The sequence below is a fragment of the Lepidochelys olivacea genome (genome assembly GCF_965140295.1).
Source record: "Lepidochelys olivacea isolate rLepOli2 genome assembly, chromosome: 12".
Taxonomy (NCBI): Eukaryota; Metazoa; Chordata; order Testudines; family Cheloniidae; genus Lepidochelys; species Lepidochelys olivacea.
The window spans coordinates 42,676,158-42,698,945 of NC_140422.1; positions in this window are offsets into that span (position 1 = coordinate 42,676,158).

The window sequence follows — 22,788 nt, forward strand, 5'->3', positions numbered from 1 at the left end:
GAGTTCTTCCCACTCCAGCTGCACCCAGTGACCAGGGTGCTGGCTTCCAAAGTGGTCATTCTTTAGACATTCTCAACACCTCATCACAGCCCATTTGTTACCTGCTGGTCTGTTTCTACAGCAGACCAACAAAGAGAAAACTATCGCCATGTAGAAAAGTGGGAGAGTCGGTGTAACATGGTGACTCCCTGCCACGCAGAGTCAGCCTGGAGTGATGCTTTTCTGAGGCTATTTGAGCTTCTGGACATCATGACTGCTGAGTGGAAGACTGGGCTACTCACTCCTCTCTGGTCTGTGCAAATGGTCACCAGACATTGCAGCTCATTCCTGGCCTTTGGTGCCTTTGGACAGAACTCACTTGGGCACGACTGACTGTGTGAGCTTCTGGGTCTGGCATGAAGGAGCTGAGCCCCTCCACTTAAGAGGTAGCATGGGGGAGCAGTCCCTGCTCTAGCCCTGCAGCCAGTGGAGAATATGGAGCTCACAGAGACTTGAGCACTGCAGAGATTGCAGAACATCAGCTGCTTCCTTTGGGTGGTTTAATGTTCTTTTCAGGTCTCAGCACTGTCGTGTCCTGAGATGTGGAAGCTTGCTTCCTGCATATGGCCTGTCCCGTGGTTACTCGGCAGTCAAGCTACCTCTGGCTTCTCCAGGCTAGTTTAGTCCTGCGTTTTCCCTGAGGGGAAGGTCCTACACAGTGTGAAATGGAGCTGGATTTTAGACTGGGATCCCTATGCTTATGTACATTGATGGATCGGTGTTTAGATTTGCATTGCAGCCATATTTACTCTCCCCTCTGCTCACACCATCAACCACACCACCAGAACCTCATCCCACAGCACCCCTTTTCACTCACACATATACACCATCCATCTCCATCAAGGAAGGTTCTCTTTCTCATTGCATGCATTGTATTTACAGGCTTGTCTACATGGAGACTTAGAGCGCAGCAAACTAGTGTGAATCTACAACACACTAATGTACTGCACACTAAGATCTTCTTCGAGCAGTGTCCCTATGGGTGCCCCACTGCAGCTGTGTCTGCGTCCCTGCACTGCTGATCGCAGAGCTTAAGTAGCCGTGTCCGTTGGGCCTGCCCTTGCGCTGTCTCTCCTCATGCTGTGCCACGAGGCTAGTCAGCACGTGCGGGCTAACGCCCCCGGTTTCTTTTCAGCCACCCCAGCTACAGACGGAGCCATTAGTCATCCATTAGGACTATCACTTTTCGTTACATACCGATCGTTAGTTAGTCTCCTCGTCATAGGTGGTGTGTGACTCTTGCGTCCGGGGAGGCTGGACGTGAGCACCGGAAGCTCCCGAGAAGTGGGGGGAGTACCCTCACCCAGACTGTGGCCCTGCCCCCTGCTTGGCCTCTTCCTCCAAGGCCCCCACCTTGCTCCTTCCCCCCCCCCACCGAAACCCCCTGTCCACTCCTCCCGTCCCCTGAGGCCCCCTCACCCACCACTCGCTCCTCTCTGACCCCTCCCCCCGCTTGCTCCTTTCTGCCTTAAGGGTGAGCAGTGGGGGGCCCACGGGGGAAGAGACGGCACAGGGGCAAGAAGAGGTGGAGCAAGGGCAGGGCTTTGGGAGAAGAGGCCAAGCTGGGCCTCCGGGCGGAGCACAAGCGGGGCCATGGTTCAGCGTTGGCGGCCCCCCTACTTCTCAGGAGCTCCCGGTGGCGGTGCTCCAAAAGCAGCAGGAGGTGCACCACATCCGGCATTTCATGCCCAGTTCGGGGAGCCTCAGCCTCCCTGAGCCTCCTGCACCCGCCGCCCACGCTTCTCGTTCTAGTTCTAGGGTTTTTCTCCTTTCTTATTTTACCCTTAAAAATAAAAAATTAACTTTCTTTTCTTTCCCGCTCTTTTTCCCCCTGTCGGGGACCCTTCCCCACAGAAGGGTATACCTGGGTCACTGGGCTTCAAAAAGTGCCTTGTAAAGAGGTAGTCCCAGTTACGGGAAAGCACTCTCCGTGCAGTCCCTGCTTCAGAGAGGCCACATCCAGCAGAAGCTCTCCCTTCCACTGAGAGCTGTGCCAGAAGATCATCTTAGTGGAGGCAGCTCTCCATCCTGAATCACCTGTCAGACGTGAGTCTTCCCCACAGCCCTCTACATCTAAGAAACAAGCTCTCATAAATCATCTGAGAAGAGAATGGGAAGTCCCCACCATGAGCCCCGAGATAGCCATAAATGATCTCCATCTTGCTCGGTACCTTCAGCACCAAGACCATCTCAGCCTGGCACCCGTGACTCCCATACTGACAGTAACTGGTACCGCTGATCGGCCCGCTGACCCACGCGGCACAGGCACTCTCATTGGCACCGAAAGACAGGAGTAAGCACTCCTCTAAAAAGATGCTCATGGTACACGAGTCTGTATCGGTACCACCAGCAATGGCTCACCCAGCACCGAAACGACCTGTGCACTCACGATTCCCATCCCCCCCGGCGGCACCACTAACACTGGGTCAGTTGTACCAGTGGAATCCCACCATTCCAGGGATTTCCACATGTTGGACACACCACAGTCCCGCCTCTCGGTACCAAAACCTTTACTGAGCACAAGAAGTATCCCCGCTGCCATGACATGCCCCTCCACTCTCTAGCGAGGGCTCAGACAGTGAGCCAGAGGAGGTAGTGTTCCAGTACTCCTCCCAACCCCCATATGGTGCTCACTACCAACAAAGCCCAAGGATATACCCATAGATGGCCCCAACAGTACCATCTTGGTATGGCTATCCATTGGCACCACCACCAGGCTCTTTGCCACCCCCATGGCCATATTGGGACCCTTGGGCAGCACATCACCAGCATGCCTCTCAGGCTTCAAGCCTTACCCGAGAACCATTGAGATTCACTCCCTTGGCTGCAGCATCCAGGGCTTTAGAACTTCCACAAGACCTAGAGGAATAGGTGAAGTGAAGAAAGGCCAGTGCCAAGGAAGAAGTGACACTGAGGACCATATCCTCCTCTTTTCTGGACGAAGCCATCTTTGGTAGTCGACTTTTGCCTCTTCCAGGAGCTGGCAAAGAGAGTGGCAGACACCCACCAGATACCACTGGAAGAAGTCAAGGACACCTACCATTAACACCTTGACATCCTCCACTCTTCTTCCTCAAAGATTGCCCTCCCTATCAATGAGACCATTTTGGACTCAGCAAAAACCACCTTTCAGTGGCGCCTTCCTACAAGCAGGTGAACAAAAAATACTATGTCCCTGCCAAGGAATCTGAATTCCTATCTCCCACCTGCCACCCAGCTCCATCGTGGTGGATACCGTTAACTCCCATGGCCAACAACACCAGTCAAGGTATTGGAAGCACTTAGACCTTTTCAGTAGAAAAGGGTACTCTTTGGCCACTCTCCAATTTTGTATCACCAACTTCCAGACCCTCACGGTGAAATATGATTATATAAATTACTCCAAACTGAATGACTTTATTGAAAAGATGCCAGAATCACATTGTGACCAATTTAAGGCCATTATCCAGGAGGGCAAATTAGTGGCAAAGACATCTCTACAATCTGCCCTTGACACGGCTGACATGGCAGCTAGATCCATCTTCACAGCTGTGGTGATGCGACGAGCATCGTGGCTCCATCAGTTGGGCTTCCCGAAAGAGGTTCAGTCCACCACTGAGGATCTTCCTTTTGAGGGCATAAAGCTTTTAGCTGAAAAGACTGATTTCTCCCTTCATACCCTGAAGGACTCCAGGGCTACTTTCCGGTCACTGGATATCTATACACGGGGACAAAAGAGACGATTTAGTCCCTAGTCCCAACTTAGACCACACACATCTCAGTATCAGCCTGAATGCCATTCCAAGAGGAATGAAAGAAAGGGAAATTCCCTAAGCACAAACCACCTGGTCCACAATCTTCTTTGCCCAGACCTCTACTTCCAAGCGCCAATTTTGACGTGAGGGTTGGGGCGCTATTAGACCACTCCCGCCAATTGACACAGCCAACCAAAGTTTTACACCCATTTGGCCACCAATTGGCAGTGTTCTGCAGTGCCTGGGAATGCATAACATAGGACCAATGGGTCCTAGAGATCGTTCAAGCCGGGTATTCCATCGATTTTATCTCCCTGTTCCCTCACAACACCCTTCTCATCCCTCTTCAGGAACCCTTCTCACAAGAGTTTACTGCAATAAAGACAGGTTTCAGCGTGGTAGCCGTGTTAGTCTGTATCAGCAAAAACAACGAGGAGTACTTGTGGCACCTTAGAGACTAACAAATTTATTTGAGCATGAGCTTTCATGGGCTAAAACCCACTTCATCAGATTCATGGAGTGGAAAAAAACAGTAGCCAGATATATATACACAGCACATGAAAAGATGGGAGTTGCCTTACCAAGTGGGGGGGTCAGTGCTAAGGAGACAATTCAATTAAAGTGGAAATGGGCTATTCTCAACAGTAGAATACCAAGGGAGGAAAAATCACTTTTGTAGTGGTAATGAGGCCAATGTAAACAGGGTGGCCAATTTCAAACAATTGACAAGAAGGTGTGAGTAACAGTAGGGGGAAATTAGTACAGGAAATTTAGTTTTTGTAGTGACCCATCCACTCCTAGTCTTTATTCAGGCCTAATTTGATGGTGTCCAGTTTGCAAATTCATTCCAGTTCTGCATTTTCTCATTCTAGTCTCGTTTTGAAGTTTTTTTCTTAAAGAATTGCCACTTTTAAGTCTGTTATTGAGTGTCCAGGGAGATTGAAGTGTTCTCCGACTAGTTTTTGAATGTTATAATTCTTGACATCTGATTTGTGTCCATTTATTCTTTTGCATAGAGACTGTCCGGTTTGGTCAATGTACATGGCAAAGGGGCATTGCTGGCACATGATATCACATTGGTAGATGTGTAGGTGAACAAGCCCCTGTTGATGTGGCTGATGTGATTAGGTCCTATGATGGTGTCCCTTGAATAGATATGCGGACAGAGTTGGCAACAAGGTTTGTTGCAGGGATAGGTTCCTGGATTAGTGTTTTTGTTGTATAGTTAGTTGTTGGTGAGTATTTGCTTCAGGTTGGGGGGTTGTCTATAAGCGAGGACTGGCCTGTCTCCCAAGATCTGTGAGAGTGAGGGATCATCCTTCAGGATAGGTTGTAGATCCTTGATGATGCATTGGAGAGGTTTTAGTTGGGGGGCTGAAGGTGATGGCTAGTGGGACACCAGTGCTGGGCAACGGACAATGGAGACTACTGGCTGGTGCTCACCTGTGCTAGGGCTGATGCACTGGAGGGGTTTGAGTTGGGGGCTGAAGGTGACGGCTAGTGGCGTTCTGTTACTTTCTTTGTTGGGCCTGTCCTGTAGCAGGAGACTTTTGGATACTCTTCCGGCTCTCTCAATCTGACTTAGAACAACACTTCCTCAGCTCTCATCCCCTAACGCCTCTACTGTACTTGCCCTACATTGATGACATCTTCATCATCTGGACCCATGGGAGAGACCCTTGAGGAATTCCATGAGGATTTCAACAATTTCCACCCTACCATCAACCTCAGCTTGGACCAGTCCGCATAAGAGATCCACAGTGCAAATAAGCAATGGTCATATAAACACCAGCCTATACCGGAAACCTACTGACTGCTATACTTAACCTATACACCTCCAGCTTCCATCCAGACCACACCACACGATCCATCGTCCACAGCCAAGCTCTAAGACACAACCGCCTTTGCTCCAACCCCTCAGACAGAGTCAAACACCTGCAGGATCTCTATGAAGCGTTCTTAAAACTACAAATCCCACCTGGTGAAGTGAAGAAACAGATTGACAGAGCCAGAAGAGTACCCAGAAGTCACCAACTACAGGACAGGCCCAACAAAGAAAGTAACAGAAGGCCACTAGCCGTCACCTTCAGCCCCCAACTCAAACCCCTCCAGTGCATCAGCTCTAGCACAGGTGAGCACCAGCCAGTAGTCTCCATTGTCCGTTGCCCAGCACTGGTGTCCCCCCAGGGCCCCATACCTCCCACTTCCACTGTCCTTTCTCCCCTCTCCCAGCACTGGGTGGGTTCTCCAATGCCACCTCCAGGCCAGGCCCAGCCCTTATTACCCCCCTGCCTCAGGGTTCTCCTTGCCTTTCAGCTCTCCAGCCTTGGGGTCCCCCTCCCCGCAGTACCAGGACCTGGGGTCCCACAACTCTGCTCTCTCCACCACCCACCAGTACTGGGGTCTTCCATCCATCTGCTTTTCCACCTCCCATCCCTCTCCCAGGCCCCAGAGAACACTGATCTTAGAGCCCCTCCTCCATGCTGGAGGGCACTGGGGCCCCCCAGCACCAGGGCACATATAGGCCCTCCAAGAGCCACCCAGTTCCTGAGACATGGGCTCTCAGTGTTGCAAATGTGTAATCACATTTTTTTTTAAATCCACTGATGGTAGCAAGACCATATGCACCCGGGAAGTGAGTTTGCTGCAAGGAAGTCCAGGAAGGTGGATTTCAGAATGTAAGTGGCGTGACACTGATCACGGTCGGTGTGGTTTTTTTTAATTATATGAACTTCATTATAATTACAAAAAATTAACTACAGTATAATATAACATTATAATTATACAGCTGGGCGCTATTGATATTCTACCTGCGACCAGCAATTGCCCTTGAAGTTCACTGTAACCAGATTTCACGTGTATAAAAAATATTAAGGGGGGCCCCATACAGGCTGATTTGCCCTGGGCCCCGCACCTCCCTAGGGATGGCCCTGTCGCCTCTGATGCCATCTTCAGCTCCACAGTGCTGTCATCTGTGACTGAGCCTACTCCGAAGCCCCAGCCCTCCAGAAGAGGGACTACTCAGGAGCCCCCTACAGGGGAACACCAAAGGGACACTACTCAAAGTAGAAGAAGTTACTCACCTGGTGCAGTAAGGATGGTTCTTTGGTTCTTCAAGACGTGTGTCCCTATGGGTACTCCACAACCCGCCCTCCTCCCTTCTGCTTCCGAGTTCTTGTCAATCACTCTGTGGTAGAGAAGGAACTGGGGGGCGCTAGCCCGCACGCGCTGACTAGCCTCGTCGCACTGCATGAGGAGAGCCCAACGGACACGGCTCCCCAAGTTCTCTGATCAACAGTGCAGGGACGCAGACACACCTGCAGTGGAGCACCCATAAGGACACGTATCTCGAAGAACCATCATTACTGCACAAGGTGAGTAATTTCTTCTTGCCATGTGGACCCTGCAAACACCCGCTAAAAGTTCTGTAGTGTGCTTTAACCTAGTACTGTTTGAAACAGCAGTATGTCAAAACACACGACAGAACTTTTAGTGTGTGGTAGAAGGGTGCACACAGCCAGTTAGTGTGTGGCACACTAGTGCACTGTAGATTTACACTTTGCTTGCTGCAAACTAAGTCTGCATGTGGACAGGCCCCTAGGAAAGTCAGGCACACCTGTATGAAACTGAGAGAGAATGTTCCACAGACCGAGATCCCTAAGCAGCCAGCTCAGAGGCTAGTACATTTCATTCTTGCCTAGCGACGCTTCAGCATAGCTGTCTCCAGAGTAATTAGAATCATAGACTTTAAGGTCAGAAGGGACCATTATGATCGTCTAGTCTGACCACCTGCACAATGCAGCCTACAGAATCTCACCCACCCACTCCTGTAACAAACCTCTAACCTATGTCTGAGCTATTGAAGTCCTCAAATCGTGGTTTAATGACTTCGAAGTGCAGAGAATCCTCCAGCAAGTGACCTGTGTCCACACTGCAGAGGAAGGCAAAAAAACCCCAGGGCCTCTACCAATCTGCCCTGGAGGAAAATTCCTTCCCGACCCCAAGTATGCCTATCAGCTAAACCCTGAGCATGTGGGCAAGACTCACCAGCCAGACACCCAGGAAAGAATTCTCTGTAGTAACTCAGATCCCACCCCATCTAACATCCCATCACAGGCCATCGGGCATATCTACCGCTAATAGTTGAAGATCAATTAATTGCCAAAATTAGGCTATCCCATCATATCATCCCTTCCATAAACTTATCAAGCTTAGTCTTTTGCCCCCACTGCTTCCCTTGGAATACTGTTCCAGAACTTCAGTCCTCTGATGGTTAGAAACCTTCATCTAATTTCAAGTCTAAACTTCCTGATGGGCAGTTTATATCCATTTGTTCTTGTGTCCACATTGGTACTGAGCTTAAATAATTCTTCGGATCATCCTAATAGCCCTTCTCTGTACCTGTTCCAGTTTGAATTCATCTTTCTTAAACATGGGAGACCAGAACTGCACACAATATTCCAGATGAGATCTCACCAGTGCCTTGTATAACGGTACTAAAACCTCCTTATCCCTACTGGAAATACCTCGCCTGATGCATCCCAAGACCGCATTAGCTTTTTTCATGGCCATATCACATTGGCAGATCATAATCATCCTGTGATTAACCAATACTCCGAGGTCCTTCTCCTCCTCTGTTACTTCCAAGTGATGCGTCCCCAGTTTATAACAAAAATTCTTGTTATTAATCCCTAAATGCATGACCTTGCACTTTTCACTATTAAATTTCATCCTATTACTATTACTCCAGTTTACAAAGTCATCCAGATCTTCCAGTATGATGTCCCAGTCCTTCTCTGTATTGGCAATACCTCCCAGCTTTGTGTCATCTGCAAACTTTATTAGCACATTCCTGCTTTTTGTGCCAAGGTCAGTAATAAAAAGATGAAATAAGATTGGTCCCAAAACTGATCCCTGAGGAACTCCACTAGTAACCTCCTTCCAGCCTGACAGTTCACCTTTTAGTGTGACCCGTTGTAGTCTCCCCTTTAACCAGTTCCTTATCCACCTTTCAATTTTCATATTGACCCCCATCTTTTCCAATTTAGCTAATAATTCCCCATGTGGAACCGTATCAAATGCCTTACTGAAATCGAGGTAAATTAGATCCACTGCGTTTCCTTTGTCTAAAAAATCTGTTACCTTCTCAAAGAAGGAGATTAGGTTGGTTTGACTCGCTCTACCTTTTGTAAAACCATGTTGTATTTTGTCCCAATTACCATTGACCTCAATGTCTTTAACTACTTTCTCCTTCAAAATTTTTTCCAAGACCTTGCATACTACAGATGTCAGCCTAACAGACCTGTAGTTACCCGGATCACTTTTTTTTCCCTTCCTTAAAAATAGGAACTATGTTACTAATTCTCCAGTCATTCGGTACAACCCCAGAGTTTACAGATTCATTAAAAATTTTTGCTAATGGGCTTGCAATTTCATGTGCCAGTTCCTTTAATATTCTTGGATGAAAATTATCTGGGCCCTCCGATTTAGTCCCATTAAACTGTTCAAGTTTGGCTTCTACCTCGGATGTGGTAATATCTACCTCCATATCCTCATTCCCATTTGTCATCCTACCATTATCCCTAAGCTCCTCATTAGCCTCATTAAAGACTGAGGCAAAGTATTTGTTTAGCTATTGGGCCATGCCTAGATTATCCTTGACCTCCACTCCATCCTCAGTGTTTAGCAGTCCCACTTCTTCTTTCTTTGTTTTCTTCTCATTTATATGGCTATCAAACCTTTTACTTTTGGGTTTAATTCCCTTTGCAAGGTCCAACTCTACTTGACTTTTAGCCTTTCTCACTTTATCCCTACGTATTCTGACCTCAATAAGGTAGCTTTCCTTGCTGATCCCTCCCATCTTCCACTACTCATAAGCTTTCTGCTTTTTCTTAAGCACCTCTCGGAGATGCTTGCTCATCCAGCTTGGTCTAAACTCCTGCCTATGAATTTTTTCCCCTTTCTTGGGATGCAGGCTTCCGACAGCTTCTGCAGCTGTGATTTAAAGTAATCCCAGGCCTCCTCTGCCTTTAGATCCACAAGTTCTTCAGTCCAATCCACTTCCCTAACTAATTTCCTTAATTTTTTTAAGTTAGCCATTTTGAAATCAAAAATAATAAACACTGATGCAGAAGAGAACATCAGTTGCAGCTGTGAGTAAGGATAGGTATCAAATGACTAGGATGCAAGTGACTGTGTAAGTGAGATGACGTAATGTGGCATGGGAGTAACTGTGCTAATGTCTGAGCATACCCAGTATCAGCTTGGTGTTTCCAGAGACCTGAACAGACACCATCTGACCTGAGCCCTTCTGCAGTTGATAGGAGAGTACCAACCTTTTGCTGTTCTCAGGCCACGTAGCTAATAAGCACACAGTGACTTAGAGATCCCAGACTCTATGGGCACTCTCTTCTGAGAACTAACTCTGGGTTCACTCACTGCTCATAGAATCATAGGACTGGAAAGGGACCTTGAGAGGTTATCTAGTCCAGTCCCCTGCACTCATGGCAGGATTAAGTATTATCTAGACCATCCCTGACAGGTGTTTATCTAATGAGCTCTTAAAAATCTCCAATGATGGAGATTCCACAACTTCCCTAGGCAATTTATTGCAGTGCTTAACCATCCTGACAGAAAATTTTTCCTAATGTCCAATCTAAACCGCCCTTGCTGCAATTTACACCCATTGCTTCTTGTCCTGTCCTCAGAGGTTAACAAGAACAATTTTTCTCTCTCCTCCTTGTAACAACCCTTTATGTACCTGAAAACTGTTCTCATGTTCCCCCTCAGTTTTCTCGTCTCCAGACTAAACAAACCCAATTTTTATAATATACCCTCATAGGTCATGTTTTCTAGACCTTTCATCTTTTTGTCGCTCTCCTCTTGACTTTCTCCAATTTGTCCCCATCTTTCCTGAAATGTGGCGCCCAGAACGGGGGACAATACTCCAGTTGAAGCCTAATCAGCACAGAGTAGAGCGGAAAAATTACTTCTCGTGTCTTGCTTACAAAACTCCTGCTAATACATCCCAGAATGATGTTTGGTTTTTTTGCAACAGTGTTACACTATTGACTCAGATTTAGCTTGTGATCGACTATGACCCCCCAGATCCCTTTCCGCAGTGCTCCTTCCTAGGCAGTCATGTCCCATTCTGCATGTGTGCAACCGATAGTTCCTTCCTACTTTGCATTTGTCCTTACTGAATTTCATCCTATTTACTTCAGACCATTTCTCCAGTTTTTCCAGATAGTTTTGGATTTTAATCCTATCCTCCAAAGCACTTGCAACCCCCTCCCAGCTTGGTATCGTCCGAAAACTTTATAAGTGTACTCTCTATGCCATTATCTAAATCATTGATGAAGATATTGAACAAAACCAGACCCAGGACCAATCCCAGAGGGACCACACTCGATATGCCCTGGCAGCTTGACTGTGAACCACTGATAACTACTCTCTGGGAACAGTTTTCCAAGCATTTTTGCACCCACCTTATAGTAGCTCCATCTAGGTTGCATTTCCCTAGTTTGTTTATGAGAAGGTCATGTGAGACAGTATCAAAAGCTTTACTAAAGTCAAGATATACCACTTCTACTGCTTTCCTTCATCCACAAGGATTGTTACCCCGTCAAAGAAAGCTATTAGGTTGGTCTGACATAATTTGTTTTTGACAAATCCATGCTGTCTTCTAGATGTCTGTAAATTTATTGCTTTATTATTTGCTCCATTATCTTTCCGGGTACAGAAGTTAAGCTGACTGGTCTGTAAGTCCCCAGGTTGTCTTTTTCCCCCTTTTTATAGATGGGCACTATATTTGCCCTTTTCCAGTGCTCTGGAATCTCTCCCACCTTCCATGACTTTTCAAAGATAATCGCTAAGGGCTCAGATATCTCCTCAGTCAGGTCCTTGAGTATTCTAGGATGCATTTCATCAGGCCCTGGTGGCTTGAAGACATCTAAGTTGTCTAAGTAATTTTTAACTTGTACTTTCCCTATTTTAGTATTTTCACTGGCATTCACTATGTTAGACGTCCAATTACTATTAACCTTTTTGGTGAAAACTGAAACAAAAGGCATTTAGCACATCTGCCATTTCCACATTTTCTGTTGTTGTTCTCATCCCCACCCACAAGCTGAGTAACAGGCCTACCCTGTCCTTGTCTTCCCTTTGCTTCTAATGTATTTGTATGTAACCCTTCTGCCTGTCAGAGTTGGCAGCAACAAGGGCCAGGTTCAGTATCTAGGGGATCCATTCCAATAACACCATGCAAAACCGGCTCGAGCCCCCACCCAGTGACCTGGGACAAATATATACCACCCCCGCTGGGCGCCTCCAAGAGGCAATACTTCCCCTCTCGCAAGCACAGAGTCTGAGTGTAGCAAAGCCTTTTAATAACAGAGAGAAACAATGTGGCATTATGTTGGGGAAACACCACCAACAGGATTCATAACACAACCCATGAGCAAAAAAAACCCACCCCAAGCAAATTGGGGCATGTCCTTTCCCTTTAGTTCTTGAGTCCAGCAACCCAAAGTCCCAAAAGTCCAACAACCCAAAAGTCTCTGCCCCTGGTCAGGGCAGCCCCAGACTTCAAAAGTTTATCTGCAGAGTTTTACCTCCCAACCTGAGTGGAGATTGGGGGGGGGTTAAGGGGCACCTTACGTGGTCCAAAGCTCTCCATGGGGCTCCGCTCTGCCAGCCACCCCATGGGCTGCTCTAGGCATCCAACAAACTGCTCCGCTCACCGTCCCGCAAACTGCTCTGCTCTACCAGCCACTCTGCTCGCCATCCCGCAAACTGCTCCACCATGTATCTTCAGGCTCCCCCTATTACTTAACACAACGCTCAGTGATTTCAGCTCTTAGTCAGTTCAGCTCTGTTGTGATTTCAGCTTGTAGTAGGGGAGCCTCAGTGCTGGTGCACCATTGGCCCAAAGTGAATTCAGCTCAGCAGCCTGTAACTAGACGCCTAATGGAATCAAAATTAGCTCTGATAGTCCACAGTGGAGAGAGGAGGAAGTGCAATTAGCATGTAAGGCCCTCACCAGGGGGCCTATGCCACCAAGTATTAACACCTGTTCCCAGCCTCTCTCAATTCACAGAATTTTGGAACCCATGTCCCTTGCCTAGCGAGTGCTACTGAGTTGATGGCGGGTCCCTCCATCATAACAAAAGGCCAAGTACAGTTCCACTGGCCTTGATTCCCATAATCAGGGTAATAACAATTTATTCTTCCTGCCCCAATAACAGAGACACTGGGGATCCCACAGCAGCCAAAGTGACCATTTGGGCAGCTATGGCCTCATTCTAGGCGGGGTGGATGTGCCTATGCAAATGAGATCGGCCCCTGAAGTTCTTTTCCACAACTTGCCACACCTCACCACCAGATGTCAGGGTGGAGCTCATCCTGACTCTGCTTACATGTACAATGTTTTCTTGTTACCCTTTATGTCTCTAGCTAGTTTAATCTCATTTTGTGCCTTGGCCTTTCCAATTTTGTCCCTATAGACTTGTGCTGTTTGTTTATATTCCTGGTACTTACATAGGCAGCAGCCATGCCCCACTTTCTCCCCACATCATCTTCGCCAACCCCTTCTGCTCCTGATTATCTCACTTGTAGATGAGGTTTCTGCCCTTGGCTTCCCTGCGTCTCATGCTGAGGCTGTGGGGGTAGATGAGGCAGCTACATGCCCAGCTCTGTTTTTTGTTCTCCTCGGACCTGCTGGGGACTCAGGGATCAAAGCAGGAAGACAGAGAGATGGCTGGAACCCTTGGGCCAAGCTGGCATTTTCGAGTTCAGTAACAGTTCCTGGGTCTGACCTGAACAGTGGCTGCTGGTCTCTTTAAGGCAGGTACTATGGATTTTGCTTCTCAGTCTGTCCTTTTTAACTTGTTCCTTCCTCTGGTTTACAGTTCCTTTTGTCTTTAATTGGTGATTGTGCGTGCGTTTCAGTGAAATATGGCAGCTGTATTGCCTTTTTGTTTTCACACAGCATGTCAGTCTTCATTAAATCAGAGAGGATTTGCTTTTGTCCCCGCCAGAACGTGGCAGCTGTTTAATTTCAATTAACATGGCATTGAAAAGAATACCATTAAGGCAGTAATTAAAGGGAGACAGGGCTTCTCTCTCACCTCCAGCGCTTGCCTGAATGTGGGGAGCTGAGTCATAGCAAAGGAGGTTGAGTTGGGTTTGAGGGAATTCTGCTGCTTTGGGCTTTGTTCTTCCTGTCACATGAATGACAGCCCAAGGGTGCAGGTTTTACTAGACTTACTGCTTTGTGTAGTGTCCACTCCAAGCTGCTGAGCTAGCCAGAATGCCACTTCATCCCCCAGACACTGGACTGATCCCCTCATACCAAACCTGTTCCCCACGACGAGTCTAACCACCCCACTTCCTTTCCTGGGCTCCAACCGCCCTCCACTCTCCCATGCTGCTGATTCTTCAGCCCTCTCCCCACTGAGAAGCATTCTGATTTCCCACCCCAGCTATCAAACGATCACAGCTTCCCCCTGGACAAGCTTCCTGATTCGCTCCCTCTCCCCTCTCAAAAAGCACCTGGCCCTTCGCATACTCCATTTGGAGGGAATCGGATACATTCCAAGGCCACTCTACACTACTGCTTCTAACCACATTTGTAGCTGGCTACTGGCATGGCTGGCTCTAAAGATGATGTCCCCTTACAACATGGTCAATGTTAGTAACCGTGGTAGCTAAAAGTGTTTTCACCCCTTGGAGAGGCCAAGACCAGCACATCTGTCTTCCTGTAACCAGGCTGTAATGCTTGGCTTGCTGAGCACACAGACCTTCTAATGAACTGGGTGGGCAGGCCCACCCTCCTGCTCTGTGCAATGTGCCTTGCGCTACATGCTGTGGGGTGTGCATATCCTCTGTAGAAAACTGTCCTGAACTTCCCAGAGTGCCAGATGCAGACAGCCTGGCAACACGATAGGTGGGGTGCGCAAGCTTGGCTGACACTTGGCTGTGTTGTGGAAAAAACAGCAGTGTGAACACAGTGTGTAGCTGACTCAGATGAGTGTCATGACTGGTTACAAAAGTACAGTTGAACTTTTAGTGTGGATTACACAGTTATTAGCACTCCAAGCCATTTGTCATCTTCCTGGCTTGGGGAGCAAGTCTTGTAAACAGATAAGGAATAGGCAGGATTTTAACAGCTCGTTTGTGGAATTCTCACATCTACAGTGAACTGCTTGGGTGTGCAGACTGGAAATGTGGTGTTGATGCAAAGGCTGATGCTTTGGATAGGAAGCCATCAGGACAGAAATGCTTTTCCTTAGGGTATTAGAGAGACAAGGTGGGGGAAGTAATATCTTTTATTGGACCAACTTCTGTTGGTGGGAGAGACAAGCTTTGGAGCCACACAGAGCTCTTCCTCACGTCTGGGAAAGGTACTCAGAGTGTCACAGCTAAATACAAGGTCCAACAGATTGTTTAGCATAAGTTGTCTCTTAATTATTTATGCAGGAGTGTCAGGGACATGAGTGAGGCTGTGCTCTCAACCCTTACTTTTGCAGTTCCTGACTGCTAAGCGTTTAACTTTGTAAGCTTGATGCTTCATTAGCATAAGTTTTTGCATTTAATTTCTTTGCCTTATATCTATATTTCCCTGCCCCCCCCCTTGTAAGTGCTGTGTATTATAATAGGTGCTCACATTTGGTACGGTTACAGGATGGGCTGACAGGTACCCCAGGGATGAGAGAGAGAGAGAGAAGTTGCAAACCATTCTCCCTTCGAAGCTCCCATTTTTACATGCCTCTTCTGAGCTGGCATTTTCCAGGGTGATGCTCTGTCCAAGATTTATGAGCCTCATCAGTATTTATGGAGATGGAAAGCAAATACACTTTTTCTGGTTCTAAAGATATTCTAACCACATTTTTTAGGCTGCATTAGAGCAAAAGTGTTTGGAAATTGAAATCTGGTCTGGGTCTGGTCCTTGTGGAGCACTAGCTCCTTTGCTGGGTTTGACAAACTTGATCAAGGTGGAAATAGCTTATGTGTTGTATATGGCAAATCCGTGCTCCAAAGAGAAGCACAGGATAGTTAATATACACAAATGCTGCCTGATGGATGACTGGGATGGTTACCTAAAGACCTGTTTTAATAGCAGACCCATGATGCGTTGGACTTGTGGATTGCCTCCGAGTGCCAAGTTCAGGCACACCTGTTCATCGTTTCGCCCCTTTTCCTCAGGCATAGCTCATTGCTTCACCAGGTTGTGGGGAGAAAAAGCAATGAACCTCAAAGTCTGACAAACAAAATGAGGAATAACCAGTTGACCCAGGGCATCCACAGGAGAGTCAGGTCGCAGCCCCGCTATGAGAGAACAAAGGGCATATCTGGAAACAGGCAGCGTGGCATGAACAGTTACTTGCTCCAACCAGCAGACTTTGTAGCTTGTCAGACACCTAAAGTTCCCTGCAAACCTTTGTTTTTATTGTTTTACTGCTTTGCACCAATGCAAATGGCAAATGTTGCTATATCACAGGCAAATACCAGCTCTAAAATGGTGAGGACTGTTCTGGCTGGCAGAGCTGCAAGGTAGGGTGGGTGTGGAAAGCTGGGTAGGTACGTGTGATTGTATTGTCTCAGAACACATATGATGTGTGAGCAGGTGTGGCTGCACTGGTCATGAGACTGGGCTGGAGATACAGAACCTGTAACCTCCAGCTCACTGATCTGAATCTGCCCTAGCCTAGGGCTTGTCTACACAAGCAGTGTCCACATGGAGACGGGCACCGGTATAACGATAGCAGAATAACTTCTGGTGTAGCTGGGCCAGGAAATTTCCCCCCATAGAGATGTTCTTAGTTGTTCCTGTCCAATAGCTGTTTGGTAGCATGTGTCCTCATTCACTTTCTGATGAGCTGTGTCCATATCACAAGGCAACTGTCACAACAGGCACAAATCGGGGCTCTGGTAATACCCTGACACAGAGCCAAAGGGCACACTGGCCATGGAGACAGACACGTTGCCTCCAGCACAGGGTTGATACACAGCGCTGGGCAGTGGGAGAAAGCTGGCACTGCAGCTGCCAGGCCTGGATCTGCTGTGGGTAGAGAGCTTCCATCTGGCTCCTTCTAATGAGCTCTAAACATGACACTTAAAACCACAGACGATTCAGAACTCCTTGGTAAGGTACCATGGTAACGACTGCTAGCATATATTTGTAGTTAGACTTAATTCTGTACCCCAGTTTACCAGCAGTAGCAGGACATTGTTTTTTGCTTCAGCAGTGTGCTGCTGGGGTTTAAGCTGGTAAGGAAGGAAACTAATGTGCCAGAAGAGGAGGGGATGGTGGGAACCTCAGGTTCACCTCCCAGGTGCTGTGTAGGACACAGCTGTGAAGGGAGCAATGTCGTATGCTTCCCTCTGCTCCTAGTGTGAGAATTTCTGCCTGATTATTGATCTCTAATACAAAACCTTTTCATTTCTCACCAGGCATTTCCTCTTTAGCAAGAGAGAGACTTGCACTGCTCCCCTGTTCCGTACATACAGCACTGCTAATAGCACAAGCTGGTCCAGCCCATGCTCCCCAGCTCCCTCATTCTCTCTCCCTTCTCTACATGTCCACACACACTGTACTTGGAGAAGTGAGCTGTTGTGGGTGGAGGAATGATCCTGAATATCAGACTGTAGTCCTGCTGGGCAGTCCGACCATGATCTGAAGCCAGTGCAGTCACCTTCCTTCCCCTCTGTTCCAGCTTCACCTAAGGTGAAGTGGGTGGCACCTTTCGCTTTGCAGTTGGAATCAAACACATGGGCTTTTCCACTCCGCTCCCCTATTAAAGGTTACTAATGGGTGTCTTGAGCTCAGTTGCGCTCATCCTTAGATCTCAGCTCCAGATGGTCTCTGTTTAGCTATTAAAACAGGTTCCTAGTCACTAAGAAGTGACACTAATAATAGGGAGGTCACTGCAAAGGCAAGACACTGGTGAGGACTGTCAGAGAAGTAGCGTCTCTCCCTTTCCTGGTGTTCAGCCTGACCCTAACAGGACCTGGCCAGGGGAGAGGTGACTTTGGATTGCAGAGAAGTGATGCCTCCCTTTCCCCTTAAACAACAGAGCCCAGGAGCAAGAACAGCTTGTACTGAAGCGTCAGCTTCCACCTCAGGCGTCGTCACAGGGTGTAAAAGGAGGCAGGAGATGCTGAGTTTGCAGCTTTAGTTAGTGCTGCTCGGGTTTTGCAGGGCGTGTTCGGTGGCCACCAACCCCACTCCAAGGCTTCTTATGTGAGTTACCATGTTAATACAAGCAGTGCAAGGACTCCAAGGGCCTTGGAGGAGACTTGTCAGGGAGCTAAGCTCTCATCCTTGTTGCTGGGATGTTGAGTGCAAGACCCCATGATGTCTGCCAAAGCTCTCTCTGATTCTGTTCTGTTCTATACAGGTCCTTATACCGCCTTCATCACTCTAGTATCTGAACACCCTCCTGTAGTGCAGGAAGTGAGATTGGGTGAGGTCAGAGAGAAACAACTGAGATGTTTGGACACTAGTGTGAAGAGCTGGGCAACAAACGGGAAGAGCAAGAACTACTGGTGCAGGACGTGAAGCTGGACACGATAGGGCTAACGGAAGGATGGTGGACTAGCAGCCATGCTGGCACTTGGGTATTGATGGGTATACACGGGTCAGGACAGAGAAGTAAAGGTGGTGGGCTAGTTGTATATCTATAGTGCAGTAGACTGCAAAGAAATAAGAAGTGACAGTATGAATAAAACAGAATCAGTCAGGCTCTAAATCACCTTGGGGAAGGATTGTGAGAAAGGTTCTATTGGGGTCCAGTTTAGATATGAATAGAGATCCTTTTAATAATAGAGAGAGAAATACTACCAGAAATTATGCCATTATGGGAGACTAACTTCTTCGATATAGATTGGAGAACAAATGCTACTAATAATGGTCATGCCTGGCTATTCCAAGGTGTGACAGATGACCTATTTTTTCACCAAATAGTCACTGAACCAGCAAGAGGCAATACTGTTTTAGATTCGATTTTGGTAAGCCATGAGGACATTAGAGAAATAATGGGAATCGGCTGCACCAGATAATGTTGGATCAAGTGATCACAAGTTGATTCAGTTTAACTTAAAGGGAAGGATAATCAAACCAGGAACTAAGGTTTTTTATTTCAAAAGGACAGACTTTGGGAAACCGAGGGAACAAATTAGCAAAGACAACTGGACTGAAGAGCTCAGGGACTTAAATGTGTAAGAGGCTTTGAATTTCTTCAAGTCAAAGGTGCAAAAGCTATCTGGAATTTGCATTCCAAACAAGGAGAAAAAGCTTGTAGGAAAGGGGTCCAGACCTAACTGGATGAATCACCGCCTCCCAAAGGATAGTAGGAGGACGCAGAGTGCCTACAAGGCATGGAAGAAGAGATTGATCAGCAAAGAGGGCTACATCTTGGAAGTCAAAAAGTGTAGGGATAAAGTGAAATTTGCCAAAAGTCAAGCTCAGTTAGACCTTGCAAAGAAAAAACAGAGTAAAATGGTCTTTAGCCACATAAATAAAGAGAGATCAGAAAAAGAAGTGGGGCCCCTGTGCAGTGAGGATGAGGTACATAAGAATGGCCATACTGGATCAGACCAATGGTCCAGCTAGCCCAGGATCATGTCTTCCAACAGTGGCCAATGCCAGGGTGCTTCAGAGGGAATGAACAGACCAGGGCAATTATTGAGTGATCCATTCCCTGTTGTCCTGTCCCAGCTTCCAGCAATCCAAGGCTAGGGAAACCCTGGCCATTTTAGCTAATAGCCATTGATAGACCTATCCTCCAGAAGTTTATCTATTTCTTTTTTGGACCCAGTTATACTTTTAGCCTTTACAATATACACTGGCAATGAGTTCCACAGGTTGACTGTGTGTGGTGTGAAGAACTACTTCCTTATGTTTCCTTAACCCTGCTGCCTATTAATTTCATTAGCAGAGATTATGGATAATCTAGGTATGGCCCAAAAACTAAATGAACATTTGCCTCAGCCTTCAATAAGGATAATGTATAATGTGGGTGAAAGGGCAGGATGGTTAATGAGAATGAGTTTATAGAAATGGAAATTACCAGATCTGAGATGAAAACAAAACTCAAAGACCTTAATGTGCCCAAATCAGGAGGACCTGATGATCTCCATCCCAGAATACTGAAAGAGCTGGGACATAAGATTGCTAATCCAGTAGCAAATATAATTGGGGTGGTCCCATATGACTAGAAAATGGCAAACATATAAGAAAGGGAAGCGGAGAGCAAACCAGGCTACCATAGATCTGTTAGTCTGACCTCAATAGTATGCAAGACGTTAGAAAAAATTCTGAAGGAAGAAATAATTAAAGACTTGGAGGTAAAAGGAAAATGGGATAAAAACATAAGTTTACTAGGTAAGATGATTGATTTAAACAAGGGGAATGGAGTAGATTTAATGTATCTGGGCTTCAGTCAAGCACCTGATACAGTGCCATTTGGGAAATGATTACTAAAGCTGGAGAATATGGGGATTAGTACAGGTATTTTACGGTAGGTCAGGAACTGGCTAACAGGGAGATGACAAGGGGCTGTGCTAAAAGGAGCTCCTCAAGGACCAGTTTGGGGACCAGTCTCATTTAGCATTTTCGTTCATGACCGGAACAAGAAGCAGGAGTGCGCTAATGAACTTTGCTGATGACATGAAATTGGGAGACATCATCAGTATAGAGGAGGATCGGAATATTATGGGAACTGTCAATAACAGACATGCATGAGATTAGCGCAAAACAAATTAACTAGATTTTTAAAAGTCACAATTAATTGCAGTTCTAATCGCACTGTTAAACAATGATAGAATACCCATTTAAATTTATTATAAATATTTTGGCTGTTTTTCTACATTTTCAAATATATTGATTTCAATTACAACACAGAATACAGAGTGTACAGTGCTCACTTTATATGATTATTTTTATTATAAATATTTGCACTGTAAAAACCATAATCACAACTATTTTTTAAAAATCTCTCAATTAATTGTGATTGTTTTTAATCATTTGACAGCCCTAAATATTATTGAGAAAGGACTGGATGACGGAGTAATAAAAATGGGTTTAAATTTAATAGTACAAAGTGCAAGGCCATGTACCTAAGGGCTCATAATCAGAATTTCTGCTCTAAACTGTGGGCTCATCAGCTGGAAACCATAGAGGAGGAAAAGAAAGACCTGGGTGTATTAGTCAGTCTTGGGATGACTGTGAGCCACCAGTGTGATGTGGCTGTGGAAAAAGACAAAGGTGATCCTAGGATACATAAGGTGAGGCATTTCCTGTTGAGACAGGGATGTGTTAATGCCATTGGACAGGGCACTGGCCCGGCCTCATCTGGGAAGCTGTAGAGTTCTGGTCACCCATGTTCAAGAAAGATTAATTTGAACTAGAGCAGGTGCAAAGAAGGGCTGCAAGAATGAGCAGGGAATGGAGGGCCGATCTTACAAGAGAAGACTTGTAGCAGGGTTGCTGTTTATTAAGTGCCTTTTCATGCCTAGGGGTTGCCTTCCCCTTGTTAGCCCCAACCTGCGGGCCCTTTAAAAACTCTGCTATCTGTCTCGTGGCTAACAGCACCCCCATCCGAGGCTATTTTAGTAGCAGAAATGGTTCAAACAACCCTCAGGGTCGCCAGAATAAAATCCATAACCCAAAAGTTCATACTTGGCTTGGTTCTTCTGCCATACTTGGAGCTCTTCCTTGGTCCTGATCTGCTTCACCTGAAGCTGCCAGTCCCAGCCCTTTCTTGCTGGAGTTTAGCCCTCTGGCCCTGGCTTCCTTCTCCTCGCACCCACATCCTCCTCCCAGGTCTTCCTGCTTTGGCAGACCACTCCCAGGCCCTACCTAGCTAGAGACTAGGTTCTGGGTTCCAATCCCCACCCCAACAGGACAGGGGGGTGGGAGTGTTTCCTGAGCTTCACTATACCCACCTGCTGCCCTTTATAGGGCATTACCAGATCCAGCCCAGGTGTCCCTTTTTAGTAATCAAGATTGACTGGCCATAGGCCCTTCAGCTCTTAAGGGACAAGCCACCCTGTTACAGGACTAAAACAGCTTGGTTTGTTTAGCCTAGCGAAACTCTGGCTCGGAGGATCTGATTGCTGTAGAAACACATCGGTGGCAAACACCAAGGAGGGTGAAGAGCTATTTGAGCTGAAGACAAAGTTGGCACAAGAACAAATGGAAATAAACTCGCCCTTAATAAATTGAGGCTGGAAATGAGCAGATTTTTTCTAGCCATCAGAGGAAGGAGATTCTGGACCCTCCTCCCACAGGACCAGGGGGGCAAACACCCTCACTGGGTTTAAGATCGAGTTTGCTACATTTATGAACAGGATTAAATGATGGGTGGCCTGTGATTTCAGAGGTCTGAACTTGGTGACCCAGGAGGTCCCTTCCAGTCCCTCATTCCCAAGGGATGTGACTAATGTCTGTCACATATGGTTTGTTCTCATCCATGTCCCCATCTGGGGGAGAACTGTGTGTGCAGTGGAGTGCTTTGGTCTGGAATGCCCCAGTGCTCCATGTTTATGTCGGAGAAGTGTGTCGTGTGCAGGGAGCGGCGTGTGGGGAGGGTTGGGATGGCCTCAGTTCCTGTGAGAGTTTGTTCCACACACTTGACAGGCAGGATGCATGGTCCAGTGGTTAGGGCCTTAGCCTGGGATCTCAATGATCCAGGTTCAATTCCTTACTCCACCACTTTCTCCCTGTGTGGCCAGAGTCTCTCTGAGCCCCTGTCCATCTGTACAGTGGGGATGACAGCCCTGCCAGCCACACGGGGGGATGGAGGTGGTGAGGAGAAGTACGGTAGAAATTGTGAGGCTCTTGATGCTACAGTAATGGTGTCATGTACCTAAGGTAGGATGGGTTCCTGAGAAGATTCTGTCTCCTGAAGACAAGTTTTGCCTTTATTGCAGACAGTTCTGTTGTGGTCAGAGCAGAGTTGTTGTCCATAGCCCTCATCCTGGATTATAAGGTGCTTTTAGATATCCTGAGCCC